The 27,627-nt window shown below is 50.7% G+C and overlaps 1 long non-coding RNA gene across 3 annotated transcripts in view; it reads right to left on the bottom strand.

Moving 5' to 3' along the window:
* Positions 1 to 4,038: 4,038 nt before the first annotated feature.
* The window catches only part of LOC119473644, a 24,402-nt gene continuing 813 nt past the window's right edge, over positions 4,039 to 27,627 (bottom strand). For 2 of the 3 annotated variants that reach the window (XR_005202848.1, XR_005202846.1), the window contains exons 2-4: positions 21,629 to 21,759; positions 20,932 to 20,996; positions 4,039 to 4,764 (exon numbers count right to left, since the gene is read on the bottom strand). This is a non-coding gene — a long non-coding RNA (uncharacterized LOC119473644). Of the gene's footprint in view, positions 4,765 to 12,486; positions 14,168 to 20,931; positions 20,997 to 21,628; positions 21,760 to 27,627 lie in introns of those variants that run through there. The other variant, XR_005202847.1, reaches the window with a different exon arrangement.

Genomic DNA, 27,627 nt, shown 5'->3' on the forward strand with positions numbered 1-27,627 from the left:
CTATTTTTTTAAATTTTTTAATTATTTTAAAAATTTATAGAAATGGGGCTCACTGTGTTACCCAGGCTGGTCTCGAATTTCTGGGCTCAAGCCACCCTCCTGCCTCCACCTCCCAAACTGCTGGGATTGCAGCTGTGAGCCACTGCACCTAGCCCTAAATAAATGTTTTCAGAAGCGACGAGTAGTCTGTCTGATTTTTAAATGATCATGCTAGTGCTGATGAGCCTGGAAGACACTAACAGGGCGATCCCACAGTGTGGGCTGTCAGCAGGCATGTTCTGGAGGCTCAGTCACATTAGTTTCCAGCTCTAAAGACAGAGTTGCAGATGTCATGACGGCTGACCAGAAGCCTTTGCTTCAGGGGACTGGCGGGGCAGTGATTTGGGCACCATGAACATAGTGAGACATGGACGGGTGCAAAAAGAGGGCAGTAACAGAGAAACCCAGGAATGCCGTCCCCACCTCCCAAGAAGGGAGCCATTTCCCCAGAGGACAGAGGCTTGCCGCATCTCGCCTGGCTAATCTGACGGAAGCCAGCTGCAGCGCTAGGCCTGCCCCTGGGAAGGCATGCTGAGGCTGGGAACCACATGCCGCTGTCTGCCCCTGGGGGACAGGGGCACAGGGAGAGGGTAATTGACTTGTCTCCCAAGTTTATTTATTAATTCCTAGCTGCACCATTTGATGTGGTTTCCAGGAGGCACGCCGTTGAAATCTGCCCCCCTCCCCACTCCTAGCTGCAGTGGCCCCGAGGGAGGTGGGTGAAGCTCAGAGCCAGCCCGCAAGTCAGACCAGTTATAGGCAGGGGACTAGAAAGGGTACCCACCAAGCTGAGAAGCTCACCGGCCCCAGCGCAGGCAGCACGCCACAGTACACGGTGGGGTGCCAGGCCTCAGTGGACAGTGTACTGGGGAGCCTGAGGCCAAGTGCCTTGGGACAAGGGACAAGTGGCCACAGCTCTCTGCTTCAGCTTCCCCAGCTGTGAGAGGAAGAAATCCGTGGCGGCTGCCCCTTGGTAGAGCTGAGTGAGAACACCATGTGATGAGGACAGGAAGCACTGTCACAAGTCAAGAGCACCCTGCAACTGTCGAATGTTCCAGACAGGCAAGTGTCTATCTCTAAGCACCGGATTTAGGCCTAACTTTGTTCCCGATTCTATGCTTTCCAAATTTCCCATGTTTCCTACAATTAGCGTGAGTAAACTGTATAACCAGGGAAATATTAGACAAGGGAGAATGGGAAGTGTGTGGCCCAGAGATGGAGCTACATCTCAGCAAGCAGAGTGGTTACAGGGTGGAGGGAGAAAGGGGGTGATCCCTCCACCCCAGGTCCCAGCCAGGAAGGACACCTCAGGGAGAGGGTGGAGCCTGAAGGGTGAAGAGGTGGGGTGATGATTTGAATGACGGGAGCCACAGTCCTCAACCAGAGGAAATGGGAGCCAGGCCCCAAGATTCTCTATCCAAGGCGGTGGCTCTCCTGGCTTTCAGCCTTTGAAGGGTCAGCACAAGTGACCTTCATTTAGCTGGTGTGCTCCCCACGGTGTGGCTCTAATCCCTTGGACTCGGTCCAGAGAGAGACTCTACCCCCTTCCACGGCTGGATGACTGAGAAGGGAGTGGCAGCCCAGAAAGAGGGTGGTGAGTGCAGGGGGCAGGGGTCCTCCATGCTCCCTCATGCCCACCGTCCCTGAGCCCCACAACTGTGTCTGTGTGTGCAGACCCTGGTCCCAAGGAAGTGGCCATGGCTTCTTCCAAAAGGCACATGCCCATCCAGAACCCAGGCCAGCATCCGTGTCCCCTTACCCCTCACCCTGTGGCTCCCCTGCTCACTCCCATCGACACTCTAGAGAAGAAGCTACTGACAAAGAAAACATTCAAAGATTTTACAGAATTAGCAGCAAATCAAAGTCCTGGGAGCCCTGAAACTGACATGGTAGAGATGCAGGGCGCCTGCCCTTTGAGATTCTGGGAGAATTGGCCTCACCCAGATCACTTACGCACTTTTCTTTCATGTGTCTGCCTCTGAGCACCATTTCCTACTGCACTGGTTCAGTGGGCAGACAGCGTGCCTGCCCCACATTCACGGCCTACAATTCACTCCTTTCCTTCACTTCCCTGTCACGAGACCTCTCACACAGGGCCAGCGTGTGCCAGGCCGGAGGGCTTTGCCACAGGCCTACCCCGTGTCACCCACTGAGGAAGCCCAGGCAGCCCCTCCTGGGCCGCCAATCTGAGGGGCCCCGAGGTGTGTCTGTGTTCACATTTCTTCACTCAACAACCACAGGCCCCACTCTGTGCCACGCTCTGGGCTCACCCAGGCCAGGCTGTGTGCACACACACTGCACTCACACACCCAGGCTGAACAGGGCCCCCACTCTTTTGCACAAACCGGGCAGAACTCATACTTGTGTTCACACCCAGCTGGGCCATGCTGGCATTCACTCGCTCGCCTGGACTGGCTAAGTTCCTACTCAGTGGGTTTCTGCCTCTGCCCACCAGGATGATCCCCACACCAGGACAGATGTCACTTTTTGTGCCAGGGGATAAGATACCCTGAGGCCCGCCGGAGAGGCCGGGGTCACTCTGGGCAGGGTGTGATTGGGGGCTGGGACCCAGGCTGGCGTAGGGCTTGGCCTCTGTCCCCAGGGTCCATCTAGGCCAGTTGGCCTGTGGGCAGGGAGCTGTCCTAGGCTGACGCAGTGTTCTTAGGTCAGGGGACTCCAAACACAGAAAGGAGGCCTCAAGAACGTCCCAAATGTGAAAGGGATTCAGTCCTGGCTGCTTGACCCCCAGGCCTCAGCCATCTCCCGGCTGGAAGCCTCTCTCCCCAGCACCGCCACCTCCAGTCTCTTCCACACCCATGGCCTCCCTCCCTCCTGCCATGATCTCCCCATCATGTGGCCAGCCTCTCGTCCTAAAACGCCTGCCTCATCAGGCAACTCCCCTTCGAGAATCTTCAAGAGACCTCTTGCCTAAGGATGAGCTCTGGCTGGCACAAACGCCCTCAGGATGAACCGGAGCTGACTCTCCTGCGGTAGCCGCCTCTTTTTTCCTTCCCAAGCTCTCCCTGGACCCGCGTCCACAACGTCATTCCATAGAAGCTTTGCTCTTTTCCAGCTCTGCCTCTTTAGCGAAACTTTCCTGAGCTCTTCTCTTCCTTCTCCCTACCGTCCTCTTTTCCTCCAGCTCCTCCTGCCCTGCAAGGCCCAGCTAAACCTCCACCACTTCTAAGAGGCCTTCCCTGATGACACAGCCCCGGAAACGCTCCTCGCTGCCTCCACGCTGTACTCTGCCCTTTTCCTCCTGTGACACCCCATCTCCTGCTGGGGATTCTGCTCTCTGTGGCTCCAGTCGGCTCCCTGGGCTATCTCCTCTTCCTGGAGGAAGGTGCCGTGGGCCTCCCTCGCCCCTAGCCTGCTCCAGCCACACAGTTCGTGTGACTGTCTCTCCCTGGAGGCTGTGTGTCCCCAGCTGGCCCAGCTCCCACCCCCACTCCGCGGGGTGCAGAGGCAGCTGCAGCGGGTGCTGAGCTCCCAGTCAGGCCGGGGCCTGCTCCGCGGGGCGGATCGCGCACATTCCTTCGGAATTAAACAAGGGCCCACTGGCTCCAGGCTCCGCAGGGTGAGGACCATCCGCTTTGCTTTTCTCCCTCCCCAGGCAGCAAGGCCCACTTGGTTCCAAAGGAAAGTTCTCTGCGCAATGACCTCAGCAGCCGCAGGGAAAGGTGAAGGGTCACATCTGTGGCCATTTGGAAACCCGGGTCAAGGCCTGAGACTCTGCCCTGCGCCCCTTCGTGCCTGGTGTTCATTCCGTCATCCACCTCCCGTGCCCACACCCACGTGTACAGGCACAACACACACACACAGACACATGAACACATGGAAACACACATGCACAAATGTAAGCGTGTACCCAGACATAAATGTGTGTGTACACACAAGATACACATGTAAACACACAAAGACAAGCACACAAGTATAACTACAGATACACATGCAAAGCATGTGTATACACACATATATACATACATATATACACAAGCACACGCTTGCAAACACATACATGCACACGCACTCCCCGATGCTGCCACTGACTGACCCGAGGTGGGCTGGGTGGCCCAGCCACAGACAGTGACAGGGCTGAGTCTCTGGCAAAAAGCCCACCCTTCCTCTCCCCAGAGCGGTTTGGGAAGGGAGCAGAGCTGTGATTTGAGGCATGGCAGATCATTTTTCACAGTTCACCTTCAAATAACCTCAGCCCAAGAGACAGAGTACTTTTTACCAAAGACCAGAAAAAAAAAAAAAAGATTTCCCGTCACACAGCCCCCAGCCCATGGCTGCGTGTAGTGAGAGAAACAGCCGACCTGAGTTGGAGGAGGGAGGAGGGAGGAGGGAGGGTGCAAGGCCAGGCCGAGCTGCCACACACCCTGGGCTTCTGGAACAGGCCACAGCTGCCACGTCTGCTGGGTGGATGGCAATGTGGGTGGGCTTCAAAGTGTCTCCTCAAAAAATGTGCTCAACGCTCAGCTCCAATGGCACCCCCTACACCTCTGCTTGCTCTGCGGATCCCTCTCCCTCTGCCTCCACTTCTCCTAACCTCCCTCTCACTAGCTGGCCCATGAGTTTGCAGATCTCAGGGACCAGGTGGTCCCGTGCACAAGGCAATGAGATAGGCAGTGAGACAGCGCTTCCCAGCAGACATAGATGAGCCCTCATAGGGGAGTCTCACGCAGTCACGCCATCTCTAAAGGTCCACAGAGCTCCCAGTTCCTGGATGGTGGGAACAGAGATGGTTTAAGATCACGCCCATATTTCCTCCAGAGACCGGGCAGGCTTTGAGAGTAGATTCTAGCAATGTCTGAGGAAACAAGAGAAGCCACAGTCCCGTGTTCCAGCCCAGTCTACGAGGTTATTGCAGTCACCTTCCTGAGACTTGGTCCATGAAACTAAGTCACATGATCCTGCTCAGATTCAGTGAGCGTGGCAAAATGCATCACATGGCCTACTCCAGGCCAGCCCAAGTCCTGGACAGTCACAGGGCCTGGCCACTGCCAGTCCAATAATTTGGCGCAGAAAAAGATGCTGCCCTTCTAAGGTATTTTATTTCCATTGGTCAGGAAGTTATTGTAATATACTGACCATGTTAGAATAAGTACTTTACTGCCATCTGCAGAAAATATGACATAAGAAACACAGAAATTGCTTACCTTTGGAGTCAATGAAATTATATAAAAATATGAAGATTTCCAAATAATAAAGCGTCCATGATCGTCCCCCTAAGAGCCATATGGTTGAAGTCTGAATCCCCAGCACATCAGAATGAAGCTGTATTTGGAAAGAGGGCCATTAAAAAGGTGTTAAGTTACAACAGGGTTGTTAGGGGCTGGGTGAGGTGACTCACACCTGTAATTCCAGCACCCTGGGAGGCCAAAGTAGGAGGATCACTTGAGCCCAGGAATTCAAGACCTGCCTGGGCAATATAGCAAGACCCTTGTCTCTACAAAAATAAGTAAATAAATAACCAGGTGTGGTGACACACACCTGTGGTCCCAGCTACTCGGAGGCTGGGTGAATGGATCACTTGAGCCCAGGAGTTCAAGGTTGCAGTGAGCCATGCTTGTACCATTGTACTCCAGCCTGGGCAACAGAATGAGGCCAACTCAAAAAAAAAAAAAAAAAAAATGGGCTTGTTAGGGTGGACACTAATCCAGTCTCCTTGGTGTCTTTGTAAGGAAAACAGCTCGGGACACACAGAGAGACAACAGGGGCATGCCTGCATGGAGGGACAAGCTGTGAAGAGGCAGTGAGAGGGTGGCCGTCCGCAAGCCGAGTAAAGATGCCTCTTAGGAAACGACCCTGTTGGCACCTTGATCTTGGACATCCAGCCTCCAGGACTGTGAGAAAATGAACGTGTGTTGCGTAAGCCTTTCAGTCTTCGGTGTCTGCTCTGGCAGACTGAGCTGGCTAACACACCCCTTCCCCAACCAGCTACTGTACTGGTTCATGTCCCCCATCCCCTTTGCCTCCTTCAAAATAAAAATCTACATAGCCCTCACCCCTGTAATCCCAGCACTGTGGGAAGCTGAGGCAGGTGGATCACTGAGATCAGGAGTTCGAGATCAGCCTGGCCAACATGGCAAAACCCCGCCTCCACTAAAAATACAAAAAAACTAGCCGGGTGTGGTGGCGTGAGCCTGTAGTCCCATCTACTCAGGAGACTAAGGCGGGAGAATCACTTAAACTCAGGAGGTGGAAGTTGCAGTGAGCCACGATCACATCACTGCACTCCAGCCTGGATGACAGAGTGAGGCGCCATAAAAACAAAACAAAACCAGAAAAAACCCTCTGTGCAATGGGGACTATTAAATGGCCTTGAAAACACAGACCAACAGTTCTTGCCCCGTACACACAGTGTCACCTCTTCAGTTCAGGCGAGCACTAGGGCAGGGTTCAGCGCCCCCAGGCCACAGTCCCCCAACACCCCTGACCCAGGTCCCTCCTGGGCAGTGCTGCACCACCCACCCAACACCAAAGCCCCAGCAAGTCCCAGACCCTCACTCTTCCCTTCTCAAAGCTGCTACAACAGCCATCTTATATCCAGGTGGCAAAACTCACCCTGGAGGCCACTGGGTAAGCAAGGGGCTCAGAGCAGAGAGAAACGGGGCCCCTCGCACCCGGATCAGTGCAGGGGCTGGGCTGGTGGCTGGAGCTGGGCAGAGTGTTCCTGCTTTGTGCTAGAGATGGGCTGGGCAGTGCCTCTTCCTTAGAGGCCTGTGTCCATTCCCAGCTCACAAAGCCTTCCACCCAGGCCAGGTTCAAATTAGCCGGCCTGTCCTCAGTCAGCTGGTTGTAATTGCAGTCCCTTGTGCTAGGGTTTCACTTTCAACGTTGATTTATGGGAAACACAAGGTTGCCTGCAGTCCACTTGAATTCCTCCTCAGTGAAGCAATGGTCCTGGGAGAGCTGGAAGGGCCCTGGTATCCCAAAGGGGATGGGGGAGGCGGCTCAGGGCTCATCCACACAACTGGAGCTGTCCCCGCAGAAGGGAATGCGCCCAGGGACCTGAGCCACACTCGGGTGGGCCACGTGGAGCTCTCCTTGGAGAAAGGATATGTGCATGTGGTAGAATTCTATGCAACGTTGAAAGTAAGTGAGCCAGACTCACACACGCCAACACACATGGATCTCGCCAACATGTTGAAAGAAAAAAAGCTAACTGCAGAAGAATACATACTAGAATGCCACTATTTACAGTTTCAAAGCATAGAAAACAGCCCTGTAAATACTTCAAGAAAACCTGCATATGTGATTCAAAAAAATTAAAGAAATTCATAAGAGTTATCAAATATAGGATAGCAGTTACTTGTTTGGGGTGCAGGGTGCACAGCGGAAGGTGTGCTGGGGGGTGCACCTGGGGTTCCGCCTGGATTTGTTAGTTTTGTTTCTGAAACTGGTTTGTGGTTCCACGGGTGTTCATTAGATCACTGTTTTGGTGTATCTGCTTTTGATTGATTTTTGTTTTTAATTATTTTGCTTTTGTCTTTTTTCAGTTGTTTTTGGATTTTTGTTTTGGTTGCATATTAATCAGGGTCAGAGCTGGAACTCTGAGCTCCTTCCATCCCACTGGCTTTGCCAGGAGCCCCAGTGACCCTGGGACGTATGTGACTGTCCCACCTGGGCCTGGTGATCACTGCCTGGCAGGCCTTGCAGAGCCAGACCGAGCCTTAGAACACCTTCTGGGGCACCGCTGGGGGAGTAGGCCCTGCACCCCCCGCCACCTGGAAGCTAGACCTTGGAGAGAAGCTGAAGCCACAGTCACAATGCCGAATCTCAGGCCAAAGTCTGCACTCCCCCGCCACCCAACCTGGGACAATGAGGCAAAACTGGAGACTTCAGGATCACCCCCTGCCAAACCCAACGGCTTTCAAGTATCCCTGTTACCGGAAGCGGCACCCCAGCCCTCCATTTGTTCATACCAGAGCCCCTGAAGCCACCCTTGACACTCCCTTTCCCTCATCCACACGTTCAATCCCGTCACCCGTCTGAGACAAGGCACCCAGACCGGGATGCCCACGGCCTCCCTTCCCTGCCTCTATCCCCAGAGGCCAGGCTCACAAGGGCCTCGACAGGCCATGCCCAGTGAAAACACTGGGGTCTGTGTCTCTCCCTGGAGAAAAAGCAGGACAGTGGAGGCTAGACATCTGATTCACAGGAAATGAAAACATTTTTCAACGTTTCACCCTAGGGTATGAGTCTTCACAGCAACTGATACAGGAAAGCCAGAAGTCAGAATGCACATCTCCAGACATCAAGAATAATAACAGCTTGGCCAGAAGTGGTAGCTCACACCTATAATCCCAACGCTTGCGAGGCCAAGCCGAGAGGATCACTTGAGCCCAGGAGTTGGAGACCAGCCTGCACAACATGGTGAAACTCTGTCGATACAAAAAATAAAATAATTAGCCAGGTGTGGTGGTGTGTGCTTCTTGTCCCAGCTACTCAGGAGGCTGAGGTGGGAGGATCGCTTGAGCCCGGGAGGTTGAGCCTATAATCGCATCACTGTACTCCAAGCTGGGTGACAGAGCAGGAAGCTGTCTCAAAAAAAAAAAAAAGGAAAGCATGACAGCTGTACCACCGCTCCCAGCAGCAGAGGGACAAGCCAATCACAGCTAAGCAACAGACATGTTTTGCTTGGCCCACACCATGCTTGAAATTGGAATTGCTGCCAACATGTAACATTAGGAGAATTCACATAAAAATCCCTATTTGGAAATAGACAAACTGGCTTCAGCAGCCAGCATTCTTCCACTGCACCTCCCTTCCAGCCATGAAGGCAGACCCTCCCCAGGGCCCCCCGCCCCAGGACTCGGCACCATTTGCCGTCTTTCCTCAGTCCTGCCTCCTTTATTACACTGTCACCTTGGTCCCTGCGGGCATTGAAGTTTGTAGGTCCTCATTTTATTTATTTATTTAGGGACAGAGTCTCACTCTGTCCCCCAGGCTGGAGTACAGTGGTGTGATCATAGCTCGCTGCATCTTCCAACACCTGGGCTCCAATGATCCTCCTGCCTCAGCCTCCCAAATAGCTGAGACTATAGGCTCACACCACCATGCCCAGCTAAATTTTGCTTTTGTAGAGACAGGGTCTTGCCCTCTTGCCTGGGCTGATCTTAAACTCCTAGGCTCAACCTATCCTCCTGCCACAGTCTCCCAAGGTGCTGGGAGTATAGGCATGAGCCACCGTGCCTGGCCCAAGCCTCATTCTGGAACCTGAGGAACAGTTTTGCTAGTGGGAAATAGGTTCCATGCTCTGTGTGTTCAGCAGGACCCCCCTTTCCCAGTCTATGGTAGACTAGGTGGGAGGTGAGGCCCAAGAATCAGGAAAGAGGGCTTGAGCATGGCCAAAAACCAAGGCTACAGCAGGAGGAGCAGACAGCTGTATGCTGGGACTTTCTGTCAGGTGGGCAGGAGAGGCGGGTCAGCAGAATTACCCAAGAGAGAGCCACGCTGGTGAAGATGTGGAGTTGACAGCTGAGCCTGGTGAGGGCTGTGGATGGGATTCAACCCTCGCAGTGTGAGGGCTCAGCTTTCTCTTTAGATTCTAAAGTACGCTGCTTCTCGAAGCACATGGCCACCCCCCTCGGTCTTTCTTCCCCCACCCACAGACACTGAGCTTTCCAAACATCTGGGCCTTCCAACCCCCACCAGGGGCCTGAGCCTGCCCCAGAGATTTCCAAGACAGAAGTGGCTGCGAGGCCCACTCACCACAGGGAAGGCCACCAGCCTGGGGACAACTTCAATTGCAAGGAAGAGTTTAAAGTCCCAGGGTGCCAGGAAAGAAGGAAGAAACTGGAAGAGAAGGAAGGGAGGGGCTCTGGAGGTAGGGGCCGAGGAAACACATACCCCAGGCCCTGAAGAAAGGGGCAGGGAGGCCTGTCTTATGGTCGGGGCATTCCAAGTTGATAGTTAGATCAGGAAGACAAATCCTGACTTTTCAGAGGCCTCCTGCCACTGTGCAGTTTGTTAATTTCCTTATCTGGAAACCAAAGCACAGAACTGACTGACATCCTTCAGCTTCCTCTGCCCCATCTACACACACCCAAGCCAGAAAATCAACAGGCCCCTGAGTCCAATTCACTCAGTCACAGGGAGACAGGAGGCTAACCATGAATGTCACCTGGCCAGAGGAACCATGAGCCAGAGGGACCGCTCCCCTCAGCCTCTCAGCTGCATAGCTGGGCTTTGGATGTCCAACAGAATCACTGTTGCAACAGCCCAGGTTCATGAAAAAAACCTTTCAGATGAAGCACAATTGTCCATTTCTGTATGTGTACACAAACATCCACATACTTATCATTTGGCAGGCACCAAAGATTTAATGAAATCTTACTGGAGAAAAACTCAAGATTGGGAAAGCTGAATATTTTCCTGCAAACTGGGACAAGGCAGCCATGATTTGGTCTGAGCTTTGTGAGATGACGCTGGTGTCAGTGAATACGTGCCAAGTTCCCCCAGGCATGTGGCTGCGAACCACTTCCTAAGATGCCATTACTCCTACTGGGCCATTTAGGTGTGACAAGAAAGACATCTGCCATCATGGCCGGCGTGTCCACACCAGCTGGACTCAGGCACGGGGGAGCTGTTGTTCCCACAGTGGGAGGGGTCTGCGTGGAGCCTCTGACCCTCCTGCCCAGCCCAGATTGGGTCGTGACTGACCAGGATGACAGTGACAATCCATGGGATGAGGTGGAGGCCCTTCCCCAGCCTAAGTGGGTGGCTTCTCTTCCTTCTGGCTGATCCTAGGCACACAGCCTGACTCCTGATCCCCCCCACATTGCCGCCATCCCCCCCCACCCCGCCTCGCCCCACTTGTCAGTTCCTTTCCCCTGAAACCCAGGTGTGCAGCAGGAGATGACCTCTCAGGCCGCCTCCTTTCTCAGTGCCCCAAACAAGCCACAGGCCATCCTGTGCGCAACAAAGATGTACCACCAGTACTGGAAAAGGAAAAGAGCAGGAGAAGGAGAAAATTCACCAGGCAGCGAGGGCCGGGGTGTAGACAATCTGCCTCCAGTTTTATAGTCCTCGTCCTTGGCCACCAGAGCTGATGCTCCTTTGGCCCTGAAGCCAAGCATCCTCCCTTTTCACCTTTACACCTGCCCTCCTCCTCCCTCCATCCCAGCTCCAGACAGCAACTCCCTCTCCCCACTTTGATTTATCTCAACCAGAGGGAGTGCAAAGTTAGATCTAGCCCTGTTCTCAACACCCTTTTAAAAAATGAGCCACACACATCCCTGCAGATTCATGCATTCAGAGGCAAATGCTCCAAGCCACACAGTCCAGGACAGACTGATGGACAGGCAAAGACACACATCCACGTACGCAGAGACAACAGCAGATAGGCTGCCAGACACCCCCTCAATACATGCTCTCACACTGAGGACAAAGGGACCCACGTGGGGCCAGAAGCACAGGCAGGCACACATCCCAAAAGCTGCGCCATGAGCTGTTTGAAGCTTCTTTTGAGGAAAAACACTCTGCCCCAAAGAGAAGGCCCCTGACAGGGCCGGGTTTTTTTTTTTTTTTCAGTGCACTGGATAAATTGCTTTTGTGCAAAAATAAACACAAGTGAACTGCATTAGCTGAGCAAGTGACACATTAGTTACAGATGCAGGGCCTGTCAGAACATTGAGGAAACAGCTTTTATTGGGGAAGGGCTGAGAGACTCATAAATAACTGGTTGGCAATCTCACATAAACATTTGTGCATTCACATAAACACCGCCTACCACAAACGCTGGCCTAGCTGCCGGCGCGGACTGGAAGGGCCCTTCCCGCCTGTCCTCAGAGAATAACAAGGCAGGCAGGCAGGCGGGGCAGGGTCACAAGCCCCTTTTCTCCCAGAGTTCCCAACTCCTTGGACTCACGCTCTGTGCTCGGTGGGGTGGAGGGAGAGATCCAAGTTCTAAATCCTAAACATCTGCCAGAGAAAGAGGGCTGATGCCAAGCCCCAAGGGACAACTGGTCCGTTTTCCTCCCACTACAGAGAAGTCACATTTACCCAGCCCAGAGAGAAAGAGGAGGAAATGGCACTGCACTGGGGGCTGGGCTGTCAAATAAAGCCAAGAAAGGAATTTGCAAAGATGGGAAATGCCTCTTTGATGCAGCTCCAGGGGTTCCCATCAGAATCATAGGACAAAGGCCATGAAAGGTGGCCGGCCCTGTCCAACCATTCAGACACAGGGAGCCTGGGCTTCCTCCTACCACCTCCTGAAGATGCCTTTGCCCTGAGTCCTGGAGTTCTCTCCTCTGAGTTGAACACTTCAGAGCCACATCCAGCTGATCCCTCAAAGAAGAGCAAAGCAGGCCAGGTGCAGTAGCTCACTCCTAGAATCCCAGCACTTTCAGAGGCTGAGGTGGGAGGATAGATTGAGCCCCGGGGGTGGAGGCTACGGTGAGCCATGTTTGCACCACTGCACTCCAGCCTGGGCAACAGAGCGAGATCCTATCTCAAAAAAAAAAGTGGGGCATGCCCACGATTGTGTCCTTGCTACGTTTTTCCCTGTGGTACCTGCCAACCCAACAAGCACCCTGGCACCCTCACACTACACCCCTCCCAAGCAAAGCGCCCCCTTCAGAAAAGTTCTGATGCACTCGTTTGCCCTGCGGTCTGAGGAACAGAGAACGGCTACGCGTGTTTCATTCTCCTCCGTGCCCTCCTCTGTCACAAAGGCAACTGCCAAAGGACAAGGTATGACATGGTAGGATTTAAAGCAAGTGGCTAACACTCAAAAGTTTTGTGGGATTTTTAGGGAAGAGAGTGTAGAAAGGGGAATGTTCCTGGCCCCAAGTTCCCACTATCATGATTAGCTCCAAAAGCAGCTCCATCCACTTTCAGCTCAATAACTGTCAGCTGACTCTCCACTTTCCCCGCAAAAAAGACCCAAATCTCTAGACTGAATGGCTCTTTTACCCATCACATTCCCTGAGTCCATCCCACCCCTCCTCCAGCCTGATTTCCCTTACTGCTCCTCATGTACCTGAGGGTGCAGGAATTCCGTGAATTCCATCCTCATCCATGTGTTAGAATTTCATGCTTTCCCTTAGTCAATCCCTTCTGAGAAGACCTTTTTCTTCTGCAGGTCCAAATCCAAGCCATCCTTCCAAGTTCCATTCAAAAGTCACATTCTCCAGCAGGACTCATCTCTCCCTCTTTTAAACTTGGGGAGAACTTTTCAGTGCCTAACTGATGACTTTTCTTCTTGTTCTAAGTTATCTGTACTTATTTGTTTATCTGGTCTATATCCCCCTTGAGATTCTAAACCCTCAAGTCTGTGGTCCCATGACTCTTTCAGGTTTCTCTTCCTGCCAAACGCTTCTTCAAGGCCTGGGCAATGGTAGGTGGAATTAAAGGAGGATGTTGGCGGTGGTATCTGGAATCCACGCCTGTGATCGTGGTGGGATGTGGTGGTGTGGTTGAGTTGCAAGGGGGAAGATGGCAGTAGTGATGGAAACTGGCCAACAAGTCTTCCCCTAGACAATCTGCCTTTGGCTACGCTTTGCTGCTGAACGACTCTGCTTTGGAAGAGAAAGGAAGATGCCAGGCATGGACAGCCAACCAAGCACCACGGCTCTGTTGGATCGACCTCAGCCGTCTAGGCCCTTTCTTCCCATCCACAAATGGAATGCTTTCTGAGGAAACACAAAACACAGTACCAGATATAAATAGTGAAGGCTCTTTGGCCAGGGCGTCCCTCAGGAGAGAACACAGTGTAGCCATAATTTATTGTGTTGGCTATTTTCACTTCCAATCTTACTTTTATGGACATTATTTCATGGGCTGGAGCTTAAACACAGATGGAAAGATTCTGGCTTTGTAACAAGAGATGGTTTCTGGTGGGCCAGCCCATGGCTCTGTTTGTGTGAGCGAACGCACTTGATCGTGTCCTTAGGTGGGGTTGGGAAATGCCTTTATTATGTGCTGGGACTTTGATCCAACAATTTTGCCTTCACCTTTCCCCAAGGCTGGGGCCCCGGATGCTCCCAGGGAAGGAAGTGACAAACACCATAGTGAGCGAGGGGGAGGAGGGACAGGCCAGCCTTTGAAATGTATTTCTGCCTTGGACTGGATCTGCCATCCTTGAGTCTTCAGAGGGCTTTGACTCAGGGACTTGGGCCTAGATCCCAAAGGGCAAAATTGAAAGGAAGGGGACACTATTATATGTGTGAGATACACACACACACACACACACATACACATACATATAATTGATGACTCTGTGTTGGATGATTTGCATTGTCGTTTTTGGGGAGCAGGGGCAGGAGCTAGGTAGAAAGTGGAGCTTGTCCTGTCTCTTAATGTCTTGTGAGCTGCCCTCCTCCCTCTATAATATATCACAGGTAGTTTCATGTCAACAAACATTCTTGAGAACATGATGGAGGCCAGGTGTAGTGGCTCACACCTATAATTCCAGCACTTTGGGAGGCCGAGGTGGGAGGATCACTTGAGGCCAGGAGTTTGAGACCCACTCCCCCCATCACGACAAAAAAATAAAAAATTAGCCAGGCGTGGTGGTGTGTGCCTGTGGTCCCAGCTACTTAGGAGATCGAGGCTGGACGATTGCTTGAGTCCCTGAGTTCGAGGCTGCAGTGAGCTATGATCACACCACTGCACTCCAGCCTGGGTGACAGAGCAAGACCCTGTCTCAACAACAACAAAAAAAGGAACATGATATAGACTATGGTGCTCAGAGTCTGGTGTGCCAAGGTTTGTCTAACAGACCTCATTTAGGTTGGGGAGAAAGAGAGCACAGGAGGGAGAGAAGGGGAAGAAGGTACGGAGGGAAAGGGAGAGAGGGAGAGACAGAGGAGGTTGAGCCTCGTAAGAAATGCTTCCAGCCCACCGGGTATATCTTGGCCGCAGGTGTGACCCGTACACATCCCTAGAATCCAAGGACACTGGGTGGAGGCCAGCCTCATGCTGATAGCCAGGCATCCAGGAGCTGCAGCCATCTGCCTTCCCAGCCCCTCCTTTCTTTCCTCCCAGGGTTGGTTTCCAACAGACTCTAAGAAGCCTTGGGAGGGTAGATCGGGAAACACAGGGGTGCAGGGGGAGACTCTGGGCTGCAAGGAGCAGTGGCCATCTTCAGCTAGGAAGGCCCACGGAAAATGAATGCAGGGAGGAGGTGCACCCAGGAGGGGACTCTGTGGGGCCTTGCAGAGGGTAATTGTCCTGCGTGCCCAGCTTCCAGGGATTCCACATGGAAGAGCTGCTGTGTGAAGTGAAATGTCTATGAGAAGCTGGCCTCGGGGGTCTCTACAATTGTGAGCCTGGCACCAGAGCTCTGTGGGAGAAAGATGACCCTCCTGCTTGCTTGGCAGAGATGGTTTCTTTGGTTTTTATTGTACAGACATTTTTATTTTGCACCACTGCAGTGGTAAGTTTCCAGGATAGCCGTCCTTGGGGGGTCCTTGGAAAGAGTTTAAATAGACCCAAGGAAATGGTCTTCTATGCCCAGAAAGCCTTCTGCCCTCACCAGGCTCTGCTGGTGAGACGTCACACCCACGCTAGGGGTGCAGAGGGGTCGAGAGCTTTGAAACATGAGTGGGGGCAACCAGGATCTGCTCCGAGCTGCAGTTGCTTCGGGAAGCTTGTGCCTAGCACCTGAGCTGCTTGAGAAATCTGGCACAGGCACCCAGCACAAGAGACCCAAGAACTACATTTCAGAAAATGTGATAACCAGGCATGGAGGGCACACTGTTGTCTGGCTGCCCCCACTCCTTGTGGGGAACCACACCACCCACCCCCCACTGCAGGAGTCCTACTGGGGCCATCTGTCAATCCCAGGCTCTCCTGCCCTCCCCCACCGAAACAAGTTTGAGCCCTGGATCTCTGCCCTAGGACTTCTCAGTTATGAAAGCCAATATAGTCCCTTTTTGCTCAAGCCTGTTTGAGTTGGTCTTCTGTCACTTGCAGCTGAAAACGTCCCATTGAATATACCAGGCTAATAACTAACTATGAAATCGGCTCCAAACCAAAGAACTAAGTCAGAGTGAAAATGTGTCTTCCAAGGGTCAGAATCCCATAGTTCTCTGGAAGAGAAACATACGAGACTTCTACCAGATCTGGACAGGCTGGCTAGAAGCGGTACTGCCCTTAGACATAGGCAGGAGAGACCCCTGCATACACACACCACACACACACAAACACACACACACACACACACACATTAAATAACACATGGAAATCTCTGTCCCTGCCCTTCAGGATCCAGCGCTCAGCACTAGCACAGCGTGACCTCTAACTCCAATACATCCATTCTCATGAGCAGCACCATTCAGGCCCCAGGGAAACGCCTCACATCTTTTGTGTTATGTCCTTGAATCAAAAAAAGACTGTGTCTAAATGCTGTGAAAATGTGTGGGCTATGCTGCTGTTCACACTGGAGACGACACTACCCTGGCTGTGGAGTGTGGACAGGAGCACACTAAGGTAAGAGAAAAGGCATTGATCAAATCCTTCCTCTCACATAGCAAGAATACAACAGAAGTAGCAGATCCAATGGTGGCGAGCATGCACTTTCTTGCTTCTCTTTGTGGTTGCAGAGGTACTCACAAATTAGCACAGTGTTTGCTACAGCTGCACACGGCAGTTGAGGAGCATTTTGCAATATGAATAATTCATGATTCGCCTACATTTGCACATATGTAGGTCAAGATATAACATGCATGAAGCATGACACTAATGCTTTACATTGGCAACTAGACAGACATGGAACAATGCTACAATTGTAAATGAATTTATTTTTGTAAAAATGTTTACTAAGATTTTGTTACTTTTTTTTTTTTTTTTTTTTTTTTTTTGTTTATTTTTTTTTTTTTTTTTTTTTTTTTTGAGAGAGAGTCTCGTGTTGTTGCCCAGGCTGGAGCACAGTGGCACGATCTCAGCTCACTGCAACCTCCACCCACTGCAGCTTCTGCCTCCCAGGTTCAAACAATTCTCTGTCTCAGCCTCCCGAGTACCTGGGATTACAGACGCCTGCCACCACACCTGGCTAATTTTTGTATTTTTAGTAGAGACGGGGTTTCACCATCTTGGCCAGGCTGGTCTTGAATGCCTGACCTCATGATCAAGCTGCCTGGGCCTCCCAAAGTGCTGGGATTACAGGCATGAGCCACCTCGCGCGGCCCCGACATTTTCAAGACTTAAATTTAAAAGTTCGCTTTACTTAAACATCTTATTTAAATGTTACATGTATTAGATAAAGTGGATCCATTATATTATTAATTATATTTGCCTTCTAATTTTAATAGATAATGTTGAAGATTTTAAGCAAAAATAAATTTTTTAAAACTTACAAGAAAAGTAATTTTAAGCTTTGATCTTTTACAATTTATTTTAATTTACATTTTTATTAAAACAGGTGCACTTTTGTACTATTTTGGTTATGTTGCTGCATCACAAACCCCAAAACTTAGTGCTTTCAAATCAATTGGCCAGGCATAGTGGCTCACTCCTGTAATCCCAACAGTTTGGGAGGCCAAGGTAGGGGGATCACTTGAGGCCAGGAGTTCAAGACCAGCCTGGGCAATATAGAGAGACCCTATCTCCACACACACACACACACACACACACACAAAACCATTTTTAATTAAAAACAATTATTTTAATAAAATACTTTTAGCTCTCATGGTTCTGTGAGTTACCTGCGCTTAGTGGTCATTTATGGGGACAGGTCTCTCATGTGGTCACAGTCAAATGGCAGCAGGGTCTACAGCAAGCTTGTCCAACCTGCAGCTTGTGGGCTGCCTGAGATCCTGAATGGCTCTGAATGCAGGTCAACACAAATTTGTAAACTTTTTTTTTTTTTTTTTTGAGACAGTTTCTCTCTTGTTGCCCAGGCTGGAGTGCAATGGCACGATCTCGGCTCACTGCAACCCCTGCCTCCTGGATTCAAGTGATTCTCCTGTCTCAGCCTTCAAATAGCTGGGATTACAGGTGCACACAATCATGCCCAGCTAATTTTTGTATTTTTAGTAGAGACGGGTTTTCACCATGTTGGCCAGGTTGGTCTTGAACTCCTAGCCTCAGGTGATCTACCCACCTCGGCCTCCCACAATGCTGGGATCACAGGCATGAGCCACCACGCCTGACCCGCAAACTTTCTAAAAACATTATGAGATTTGTGTGTGTGTGTGATTTTTGTTTTTAGCTCATTAGCTATTGTTAGTGTTAGTGTATTTTATGTGTAGCCCAAGACAGTCCGTCTTCCAGTGTGGCCCAGAGAAGCCAAAAGATTGGACATTGTTGGTCTAGAGTCCAACACTGGCTCACTTGACTGCACATCCAAGATGGCAGCATCTTCTTTTCACCTAGCTCGGGTCTCAGCCGGGATGGATGGAGTGAGTGGAGTCTGGCTGAATCTACTGCTTTCTCCATGTGGCCTTTCCATGGGGGTGGGTATCTTGGCTTCCTTAAAGTTTGACAGTCTCAGAGGAATCGACTTTCTAAGATGATGGCTGGCCTACCCCAGAGCGAGCTATCTAAGTGACCCAGCTGGAAGCCAAAGGCTTCCCGTGACCTGTCCTCAGAGGTCATGAAGCCTCACAGTCACTGCTTTCTGTTGGTCAAAAGCAAGTCACAGAGACAGACTGGATTTAAGAGAGGGGAAAGTTTGGGCATACTAAGGGTGTGACTCATGGGAGGGGCTATCTTGGAAGACCAGCTGCCACAATGTCTGCCCTCTGCCTCCCGTGAGTCACACACCTCCCACGTGCGAAACACACTCCCCTTCCAAGACCCTTCATGTATCAGCCACGAAGCCTTCAGGCTCGGGCTTCAAATCTAGGACCTCAGCCTCCAACTCAGGTCCAGGTGCAAATAAGGCCCCCCAGGTATGGGTCTTTAGAGAGGGTTCCTTTTACCCTGAGGATCTGTGAGCTAAAGAGACAAGTTATCTTCCTCCATAGCCAACATGCAGCAACAAGGCAGGCAGCAGGCACAGGATAACGGCAACAGACACTCCCATTCAAAAAGGAAAAGAAACTTGCACAGTGCCGTTCTGAAATCAAGCCAAGCACATGTCACCAGCGTCTTCATTAGACCTGGTCCCACTCTCGGGAAGGGGCTATCCCTAGCTGTTGGCTTCACACTCAATTATCCTTCCTTTTCCATAAGAAATGACCAGGGCGATCAGGCACAGTGGCTCATGCCTGTAATCCCAGCACTTTGGGAGGCCGAGGTGGGCAGAAAGCTTGAGGTCGGGAGTTGGAGACCAGCCTGGTCAACATGGTGAAACCCCATCTCTACTAAAAATACAAAAATTAGCCAGGCATGGTTGCGTACATATGTAATCCCATCTACTGGGGAGGGTGAGGCAGGAGAATCCCTTGAACCTGGGAGTAGGAGGTTGCAGTGAGCCAAGATAGTGCCATTGCACTCCAACCTGGGAGATAGTGCAAGACTCTGTCTCAAAAAAAAAAAAAAAAAAGAGAAATGACCAGGGTCTGCTGCCAAGTACCTTCCTGTTCTTGGCCTGCTTCCTGCTCATACAGAAGGTATCTTTTCATTTTGAACTGTCTCTATCCCTTTCCATCCAACCTGATACACTTCTTTCAAAAAATTGTGTTTCTTAAATACCAAATTATAATTTACTCCTTTAGACAATAGCCACACCCCTACTTCTCGCCCAAAAGGCTTTTTTCTACTTTAAGCCACTTGTGAGGTTGCTGTGGGATTCTTAGAAGTCCTGTTGTCTAGTAAAAATTCTCACACTCTGAAGATTCTTTGCCGGGCGTGGTGGTGCGTGCTTGTGGTCCCAGATGCTCCAGAGGGCTCTCTGTGCCTAGGAGTTGGAGGCCAGCCTGGACAACACTGTGACACCCTGTCTCAAGGGGAAAAACAATATTCTCAGAAGCCCTACTGTCTATTTAAAGGGTCTACAAAAATAATGCCCTTAAATTTTTCTGAGGTTTTAATAAAGGGTTTTACAACCACACCCTTGATTTCACATTTACCCAAGGCCACAATTTACGGGTAGCACCCTAAATTTTATCTTTGCCCTGAGACCCTTTCTTATTTTGAAAGCCTTTCACTGGCTGGAACAACAGTCCTGGGCTCCTTGTATTTCCAAAATTCTACTCAAAACCTAAATAGTTCCTTCTTTGGTTCATCTCTATCTCTTCCTGTTTTTTTTATTTTTTTATTTTTTTGAGATGGAGTCTCGCTCTGTCGCCCCGGCTGGAGTGCAGTGGTGCGATCTCAGCTCACTGCAACCTCTGCCTCCTGGGTTCAAGTGATTTTCCTGCCTCAGCCTCCTGAATAGCTGGGACTACAGGCGTGCACCACCATACCCAGCTAATTTTTTATATTTTTGGTAGAGATGAGGTTTCACCATGTTGACCAGGCTGGTCTCCAACTCCCAACCTCAAGTGATCCGCCCACCTCGGCCTCCCAAAGTGCTGGGATTACAGACATGAGCCACCACACCTGGCCTCTTCCTGTTTTATCAGAGTCAGGTGGAGGAAGCTAATTATTAAATATCACTTTCAAAAGCTCCACCTGGAAATCGCCCTAGCCAGATCCCCTAGCTCATTGGGCGCCCTTTTCTATGTCCATGTCATTGCAGGTGAGGGGCTCACGTAACTCTTCTGCCAGTGCCTCGCTAGGTCTCCTCACTCCATCTCAACATTTCGGTACACCACAGGTTTTAGGTTCTTCTTACAATACACCACTTCCAGCACTGTGGTCCCGGCCTTCCAAAGAAGGCCCCAGTGAACAAGACCTGCTGGTCTTATGCCTTGTGTGGTGCTCCCACAGCGAATCTGGGCTGGCCTGTGACTCATCTAACAAATAGCAATGCAGTGGACGCAGTTGCATAACTTTTGGATGGACTTTTAGGAGTACTGGCAGCATCCTTTTCCTCCCATTTAACTTACTCACTTCTGGGAGTCCTGGGCACCAGCCATGGAGGAAGTCCAGCTACCCTCTTGGAGCGACCAGCAACTCTACGGGGGAGAGAAGGCCAGAGATTACACACAGAGGGATAAAGGAGCTGATGTCCCATCCTTCCAGCTGAGCCTCTTAATGATCCGGCCTCGTCCACCACGCAACCATAGCCGCAAGAGAATTCCCAAGCATACGCAGCAGAAAAAGCTCAGCTAAACCCAGCCAAGCCACAGAAACACACAAAAATAAAATGTTGGTGGTTCTCAGCCCCTAAGTTTTGGGGCAGTTTGTTATGCAGCGCAAATGACTGAAACAACTCTGACACAAGCTTGTTTCCTCTTTCATCCTTTAGGTCAGCACTGTCACTGGAACACAAATGATGAGTTCGCTATTATAAAAACATGATTACTAATTTTACTGAAGTTAAGGCAAACAAATGAATTCTAGAGAGTAAATTTATGCTAATGTACGAATAAATGTCTTTATTCCTCACCCAAACATCACTGGCTTTCCACAGAATTTAAGAAAGGGGACCATACAAGGTTGGACATACTAGGGGTGACTCATTGTGGGGGCTATCTTGGAAGACCAGCTGCCACAATGTCTGCCCTCTGCCTCCCATGAGTCACACACCTCCCACGAGTCACACACCTCCCACGTGCGAAACACACTCCCCTTCCAAGACCCTTACGGTATCGGCCATGAAGCCTTCAGGCTCAGGCTCCAAATCCAGGGCCTCAGCCTCCAACTCAGGTCTGGGTGCAAATGAGGCCCCTCAGGTGTGGTTCTTTAGAGAGGGTTCCTTTTGCTGGCCCTGAAGATCTGTAAGTTAAAGAGACAAGTTTTCTTCCCCCATAGGCAACATACAGCAACAAGGCACCGGCAGCCACAGAATAACTGCAGCAGAAACTCCCAGTCTATTGGGAATCCCCTCAGGGGTTCATAACTAAATTCAGTTGTCTTCAACACAGGGCAGACTTGCAGTCATATAAAAAGTATAACTTGGTCAAGTGTGGGGGCTCACGCCTGTAATCCCAACACTTTGGGAGGCCAAGGCGGGTGGATCACAAGGTCAAGAGTTTGAGACCAGCCTGACTAACATGGTGAAACCCCATCTCTACTAAAAATACAAAAATTAACCAGGTGTGGTGGCGCACGCCTGTAATCCCAGCTACTCAGGAGGCTGAGGGAGAATCGCTTGAACCCGGGAAGCAGAGGCGGTAGTGAACCGAGATTGTGCCACTGTACTCCAGCTTGGGCAACAGAGTGAGACCCCCATCTCTATTTAAAAAAAAAAAATTTAAGCCAGTTGTGGTGGTGCGCATCTGTGGTTTCAGCTATTCGGGAGGCTGAGGCAGGAGGATGGCTTGAGCCCAGAAGATCCAGGCTGCAGTGAGCAGTGATCATGCCACTGTAGTCCAGCCTGGGCAACAGAGCAAGACCTTTAAAAAAAAAAAAAAAAAAAAAATCCACCCACAGGCAATATCCAGCACTCACAGAGGACAAGGGGGTGGGGAAGAGACCAGGAGTCCTGAAACCCTCAGACAAGGCCAAAACTTGATTAAGCCACTATAGGTAAAGACAGGACTGGCTTCCTCCCCAAGTTCCCCAAAGAGTGGGGGCTATTAACCCAACACCTGGACAGATGCAGAATCGGAGGGAAGCCCACTCACCGAGAAAAATCACTATCACATTCGACCAGTTAATCTGAATGCTGGGAGTTTCTGCAAGGCTCAGACAGAGCCTCTGACTCCGCATGCATGTGCAAGGATCCTACTTCAGTTTTGTGACCGTGGAAGTGCATCTACTTGTAGATGGGAGATTTCTTTACGCCTGGGTAAAGGTCCATGACTGAGCCTGTGTGGAAGACTGTGGGTGTCCGTGAGCAGAAGCGCCCCTGGTTCCGTGTGCAGGCTCTGAAGCCAGACTGCCTGGCCTTGAATCCCAAGTCTCCCAATTACTAGCTTTGTGACCTTGAGTAGACCTCTGTGTGACTCAATGGAGCTTTATGTGGGGGCAAATAACCACCTACCTCATGTAGTTGTTGCAAGGATGAAATTACATAATCCTTTTTATAGTGTTAGGACAATGCCTATGATATAGTAAATTTCCAATAGGTGTTAGTTATAATTATGATGTGGGACTGTTTACATCCACATCTGCAAGTGTAGATTCAAGTATATCTGGTAAAGGTAGAGGGGTGTCTTTATATCTTTATTTATGAAGATATACACATCTGTGTGTCTGCATCTCTGTGTTTCTGTGTGTCCAGTGATAAGAACAACTGGCATTTATTGTGTGCCTACTATGTCACGCAGTAAGTGCTACAGATATTCACGTGAAAACATACACATACATGGATGTGAATGGCAACTACACATGCAGCCTTGTGGGAAGTAGAAAAGTTCTTTTTTAAAGCTTCCCTTCTTGTTAAAGAATAAGTGTGCTAATAACTGTGCTAAGCCCTATCTTATGCAGCTGTTAGATATGCCATGCTTACAGGCACGTAGTACACTCTATGTCCTTGTACTTTAACCAAGTTATCTGTGCTGGATGTGCTCACAGGCATGTTCCAACTCTCCATTGCTTTTACCTGTTTAGAAAAGTTTTAAGTTTTAGCCCGTCGGGTTTTAGTTTAAATTGTTAAGATCTGGCTCCAGCCAATAAAGATCAGACACAGCAGTAAGAACGACCCCAAATGTGTAAGGGATAAATCTGTGTATTTTCCTTTGTTCATTGTACTCTTGTAGCATGATGGCTTCCCACAGTACAGAAAGTAAAAATTGCGTTGCTGAAAAATCCTTTGTCTTGCTGCTAATTTTTCTTTGTGGCACCGAGCATCTATTTCCAGCAAGCATGATTTACTATATCATAGGCATTGTACTAACACTATAAACAGGATTACGTTTAGGAGGCCACGGTGGACAGATCACTTGAGGTCAGGAGTTCAAGACCAGCCTGGCCAACATGGCAAAACGCTGTCTCTACTAAAAACACAAAAATTAGCCAGGCATGGTGGCAGGCATCTATAATCCCAGCTACTTGGGAAGCTGAGGCAGGAGAACTGCTTGAATCAGGGTGGCAGAAGTTGCAGTGAGATGAGATTGTGCCACTGCACTCCAGCCTGGGTGACAGCAAGACTTCGTCTCAACAAAAAAAAGGATTAAGTAATTTCATCCTTGCAACAGCTACATGAGGTAGGTATGGTTATTCACTCCACCCTCACATCTAGCCACATGTGCCAGTGAGTACCTGTAAGTGTGGCCATCTGCCTCAGCCCTGCCCAGTGAGACCCCCTTCCTGAGGGAACCACATGAGGGAAGGCAGTGAATGACACCCATCACCAGCCCCTTCCCCAGGCTCCCTATTGGCTTGAATTGCCCACGTCACATTTCCTCCAATAGGAAAGAACAAATCAGGAGCCTGGATGAGAACTCACCAATCACAGACTTTGTTTCATCCTATGACTTGGTCTTGGCTTGGCCCAGGCTAAGAGCCTCCGTTTGAGAGTCCGTGACCTCTGCAGGGGTTCCTACTGGGCCAGGCTAACTTTTCACAGGGGTGTGACTTTTGTTTTTCTTTTTTTTTTTTTTTTTTCACTGAGTGGCATGTACTGACTCATGGTGTATCCTCCCTGGGAGGACAGAGTCTAACATCAGCAAGATAGTGAATTCTCCTTGTGGATAAACCCCCCATGTTTTATGTGTTATGCTTCCTTTGGTTGCATTATCCAATGTTGGTAACATTTGAAGCTTAAAAGGATGATATTTGAAAATTTTGGGGCCAGGCACAATGGCTCACGCCTGTAATCCCAGCACTTTGGGAGACTGAGGCAAGAGGATTGCTTGAGCCCAGGGGTTCAAGACTAGCCTGGGCAGCACAGCAAGACCCCATCTATAAAAAATAAAAAAATAAAAAATTAGCCAGGTGTGGTGGCACACGCCTGTAGTCCCAGCTACTCAGAGGCTGAGATAGGAGGATCCTTTGAGTCCAGGTGTTCAAGGTTACAGTGAGCTGTGATCGCACCATGGCACTCCAGCCTAGGCAACAGAAGGAGACCCTGTCTCTTAAAAAAAAAAAACTAAAAAAAAAATTTGTTTTATTTCTGTTGCCCAGGCTGGAGTGCAGTGCTTTTCTCTTTTGCCTTGATGGGTACATAATCGTCACCTTCATTGGCCTGAGGCATGCATCTCTGCTTAGAGAGAGACCAGGATTAATGTTTGATACAGACAGAATGCACAGAAGAAAAAAGGGTGGTAATGTTTGGCATTTGACACGCAAAACGGGATTATGCTGCAGATCAAAAGTCTTCTAAAGCAGGCTATTCTTTTGAGAGCGTGTTTCCTGGATTCCCTCATCTCTCTCCTTGGGTGTGGCCCTGGAGTTTATGTAATGGATGACTGAGCAAGAAGAGGAAGAGTGTCGGTCCCCTCCTTCCTGCCTAGGGGAATTATGAAAGGGATTAGAAGGAAAGCAAACAAGTGGAGCCAAGCACTGGCCCACTCACCCCTCCCCGAGAGGGAGAAGCCCTTGTCCCCGACTCACACTGGAACTCTGGGAAGAAGTGGCATCCCAGGCAGCTGCAAACCAATCCGGCCTCTGCCTCCAGCCCAACAGGGCTCCCCAGTAAGGGAGAGGCACCACTGGAGTTCAACTTTCAAAGTCAACTTCCATTCCTGTGAGCCAGCAGCCCTGCTGGGGCCACATGGCTCAGCTAGAAGAGCCTGTCGGGAGGAGGGACCAGGTGCAGGAGGGCTGGTCAGCAGGGGGCACCACAGGGGTTCTAGCCAGACCAGGAGGAACTGGACCATGAGGTTCATAAACTCAGCTTCTAGTATGATCAGTGGCCAGGAGGAAGAGGGGACATTGCTGTGTCCAGGGGACACCAACACCCCAGGATCCCAACTGTTGCCTCCTGCCAGATGCCCCACAAGCTGCCCTTGTCTGTCTGCAACATCCCAACTGCACCACAGTGGGGGAAGCCAGGGAAAGCAGTCTGAGAACTAAGCATTTTATCCAAGAGAAATGAACAAAATCACTTAACAAGACCAGCTAATCACTCCGGCCCCGGGATGTTTAAATCAAGTTGAAAATTTCATTATTTTTCTCACTTATCATCAGGCAGAGGTTGGAAGAAAGGCTAGATTCATTATAGACCCATAAATAAGGAAATTACCTGTTTTCTGCACAATTAAATTACAGGATGAATTAAGTTTTCAACCCTGTTTCGCACACAAAAATAGAGGTGCCCCACTGCAATGTCTGCTGACTTTTCCAACCAAAGACAAGGACCCAAGCCTTCTGGATCCCCAGTTCCCTCCTCCAGGTGGTGGGGGACACTGTTATGGCAGTGAGGGCAAGGTCCCCCTTCAGCCCAAGGAGGGGGCTGAAGCCCCCTTATATCATCAGCCCCCTTGGGCTCACACACCACATCCCTCCCTCCTGGCTTATCTGTGCTTTTTTGAGGGGTGGAATGAGGTTTTCATTCTCTTTCCGGGCCCTTCCCATCCACGGTATTTCAGATCCCTCCTATCCCTGGCCTCTGCCCAGGGAGATGGGAATTTAATTGAGCGAAGAATGGTCCCCTGCCCTACACGCTGCATGACTGGGAGAGGCTGGGAGTGGAGCCGGCACATGCAAGGGCAATGCTGCCACCTGCTGGCGCCATAAAGAAACACAGCCCATGCGGGCAACCAAACCCCATTCGCCCCCCGCGGAACTGCACCTGGATGTCCTGCAGCTGAATGGTTCCTTTTCCCAGTGCGGCTTTTCACCTGTTCCTTCATTTAGTCATCCAGTGTGCTGGCTGGAACAAGAACATCATCCCATTTAATGGACAAGACAACTGACACCCACGAAAGAGCAGAATGCAGACTGAGGTCACAAGTGTGGGGACGGCTTGAAGGCAACGCTCAGTCTCCTGCCTCCCAGCCAAGAGCTGTGTCCCCTCCTCAGTGCTCAGACAAGGTGCCCAAAAAGCAGGGGACCCCTATGAACGAGGTCTACAGGGCCATCCCCAGCCTCCAGGGAGGCAGAGTGAGAGAGAGGGCACTAGGCAGTAATGCCCACCCTGCAGTGGCCTGGTACAGGTACAGCGACTCTGTTTCCCAAGGTCGCACACCTTCCATGCAGGACATTTCAGCCACTTCGGTACCATTTTATGAAATAAAACAAGGGCAGGCTGGCTTCGAGGGAGGCCCTGACGAATGCCTGTCCCGCCTAACCGGGTTCCTCCAGATCCCAGAGGGCCCACCCCACAAGTTCACCTTGGTTCCTGTTCAGAGCTGTCAGTCGTAGGGGCTCCCTGGCTCCCCAGGATACAGGGTCTGATTTCCCCTGGCCTGGGGGACAGGAGTCCCCAAGTCTCAGGCTGAGTTACCCAGATTCCCTACACCCACCTCCATGCCCTGGGACACCTGTGCCTTGGGCCAACTGGCCAGGGCATACAGGCTGTGAGCAGAATCTCTCACCCTTGTCCTGCATCCCCAAGGCCAATTCAGGTCCCCCAGGCCCTCTTTGCCAACAGGAAGTGTTCACTTCCCGAGGCTGGCTCCTCTCAGCCTGCTTGGCCTGCCATGAACAATTCCCAAATTGTGAGAGACAGCAGATGGCTCGGAGCCCGGGCTTTGACTGTCCTGCACAGGCACCGTCCTCAGTGCCACACCGGCCCCTGGCTCCGTCTCTTAATTA

Source organism: Cebus imitator, unplaced genomic scaffold (genome assembly GCF_001604975.1).
Source record: "Cebus imitator isolate Cc_AM_T3 unplaced genomic scaffold, Cebus_imitator-1.0 Scaffold172, whole genome shotgun sequence".
NCBI classification, from domain to species: domain Eukaryota; kingdom Metazoa; phylum Chordata; class Mammalia; order Primates; family Cebidae; genus Cebus; species Cebus imitator.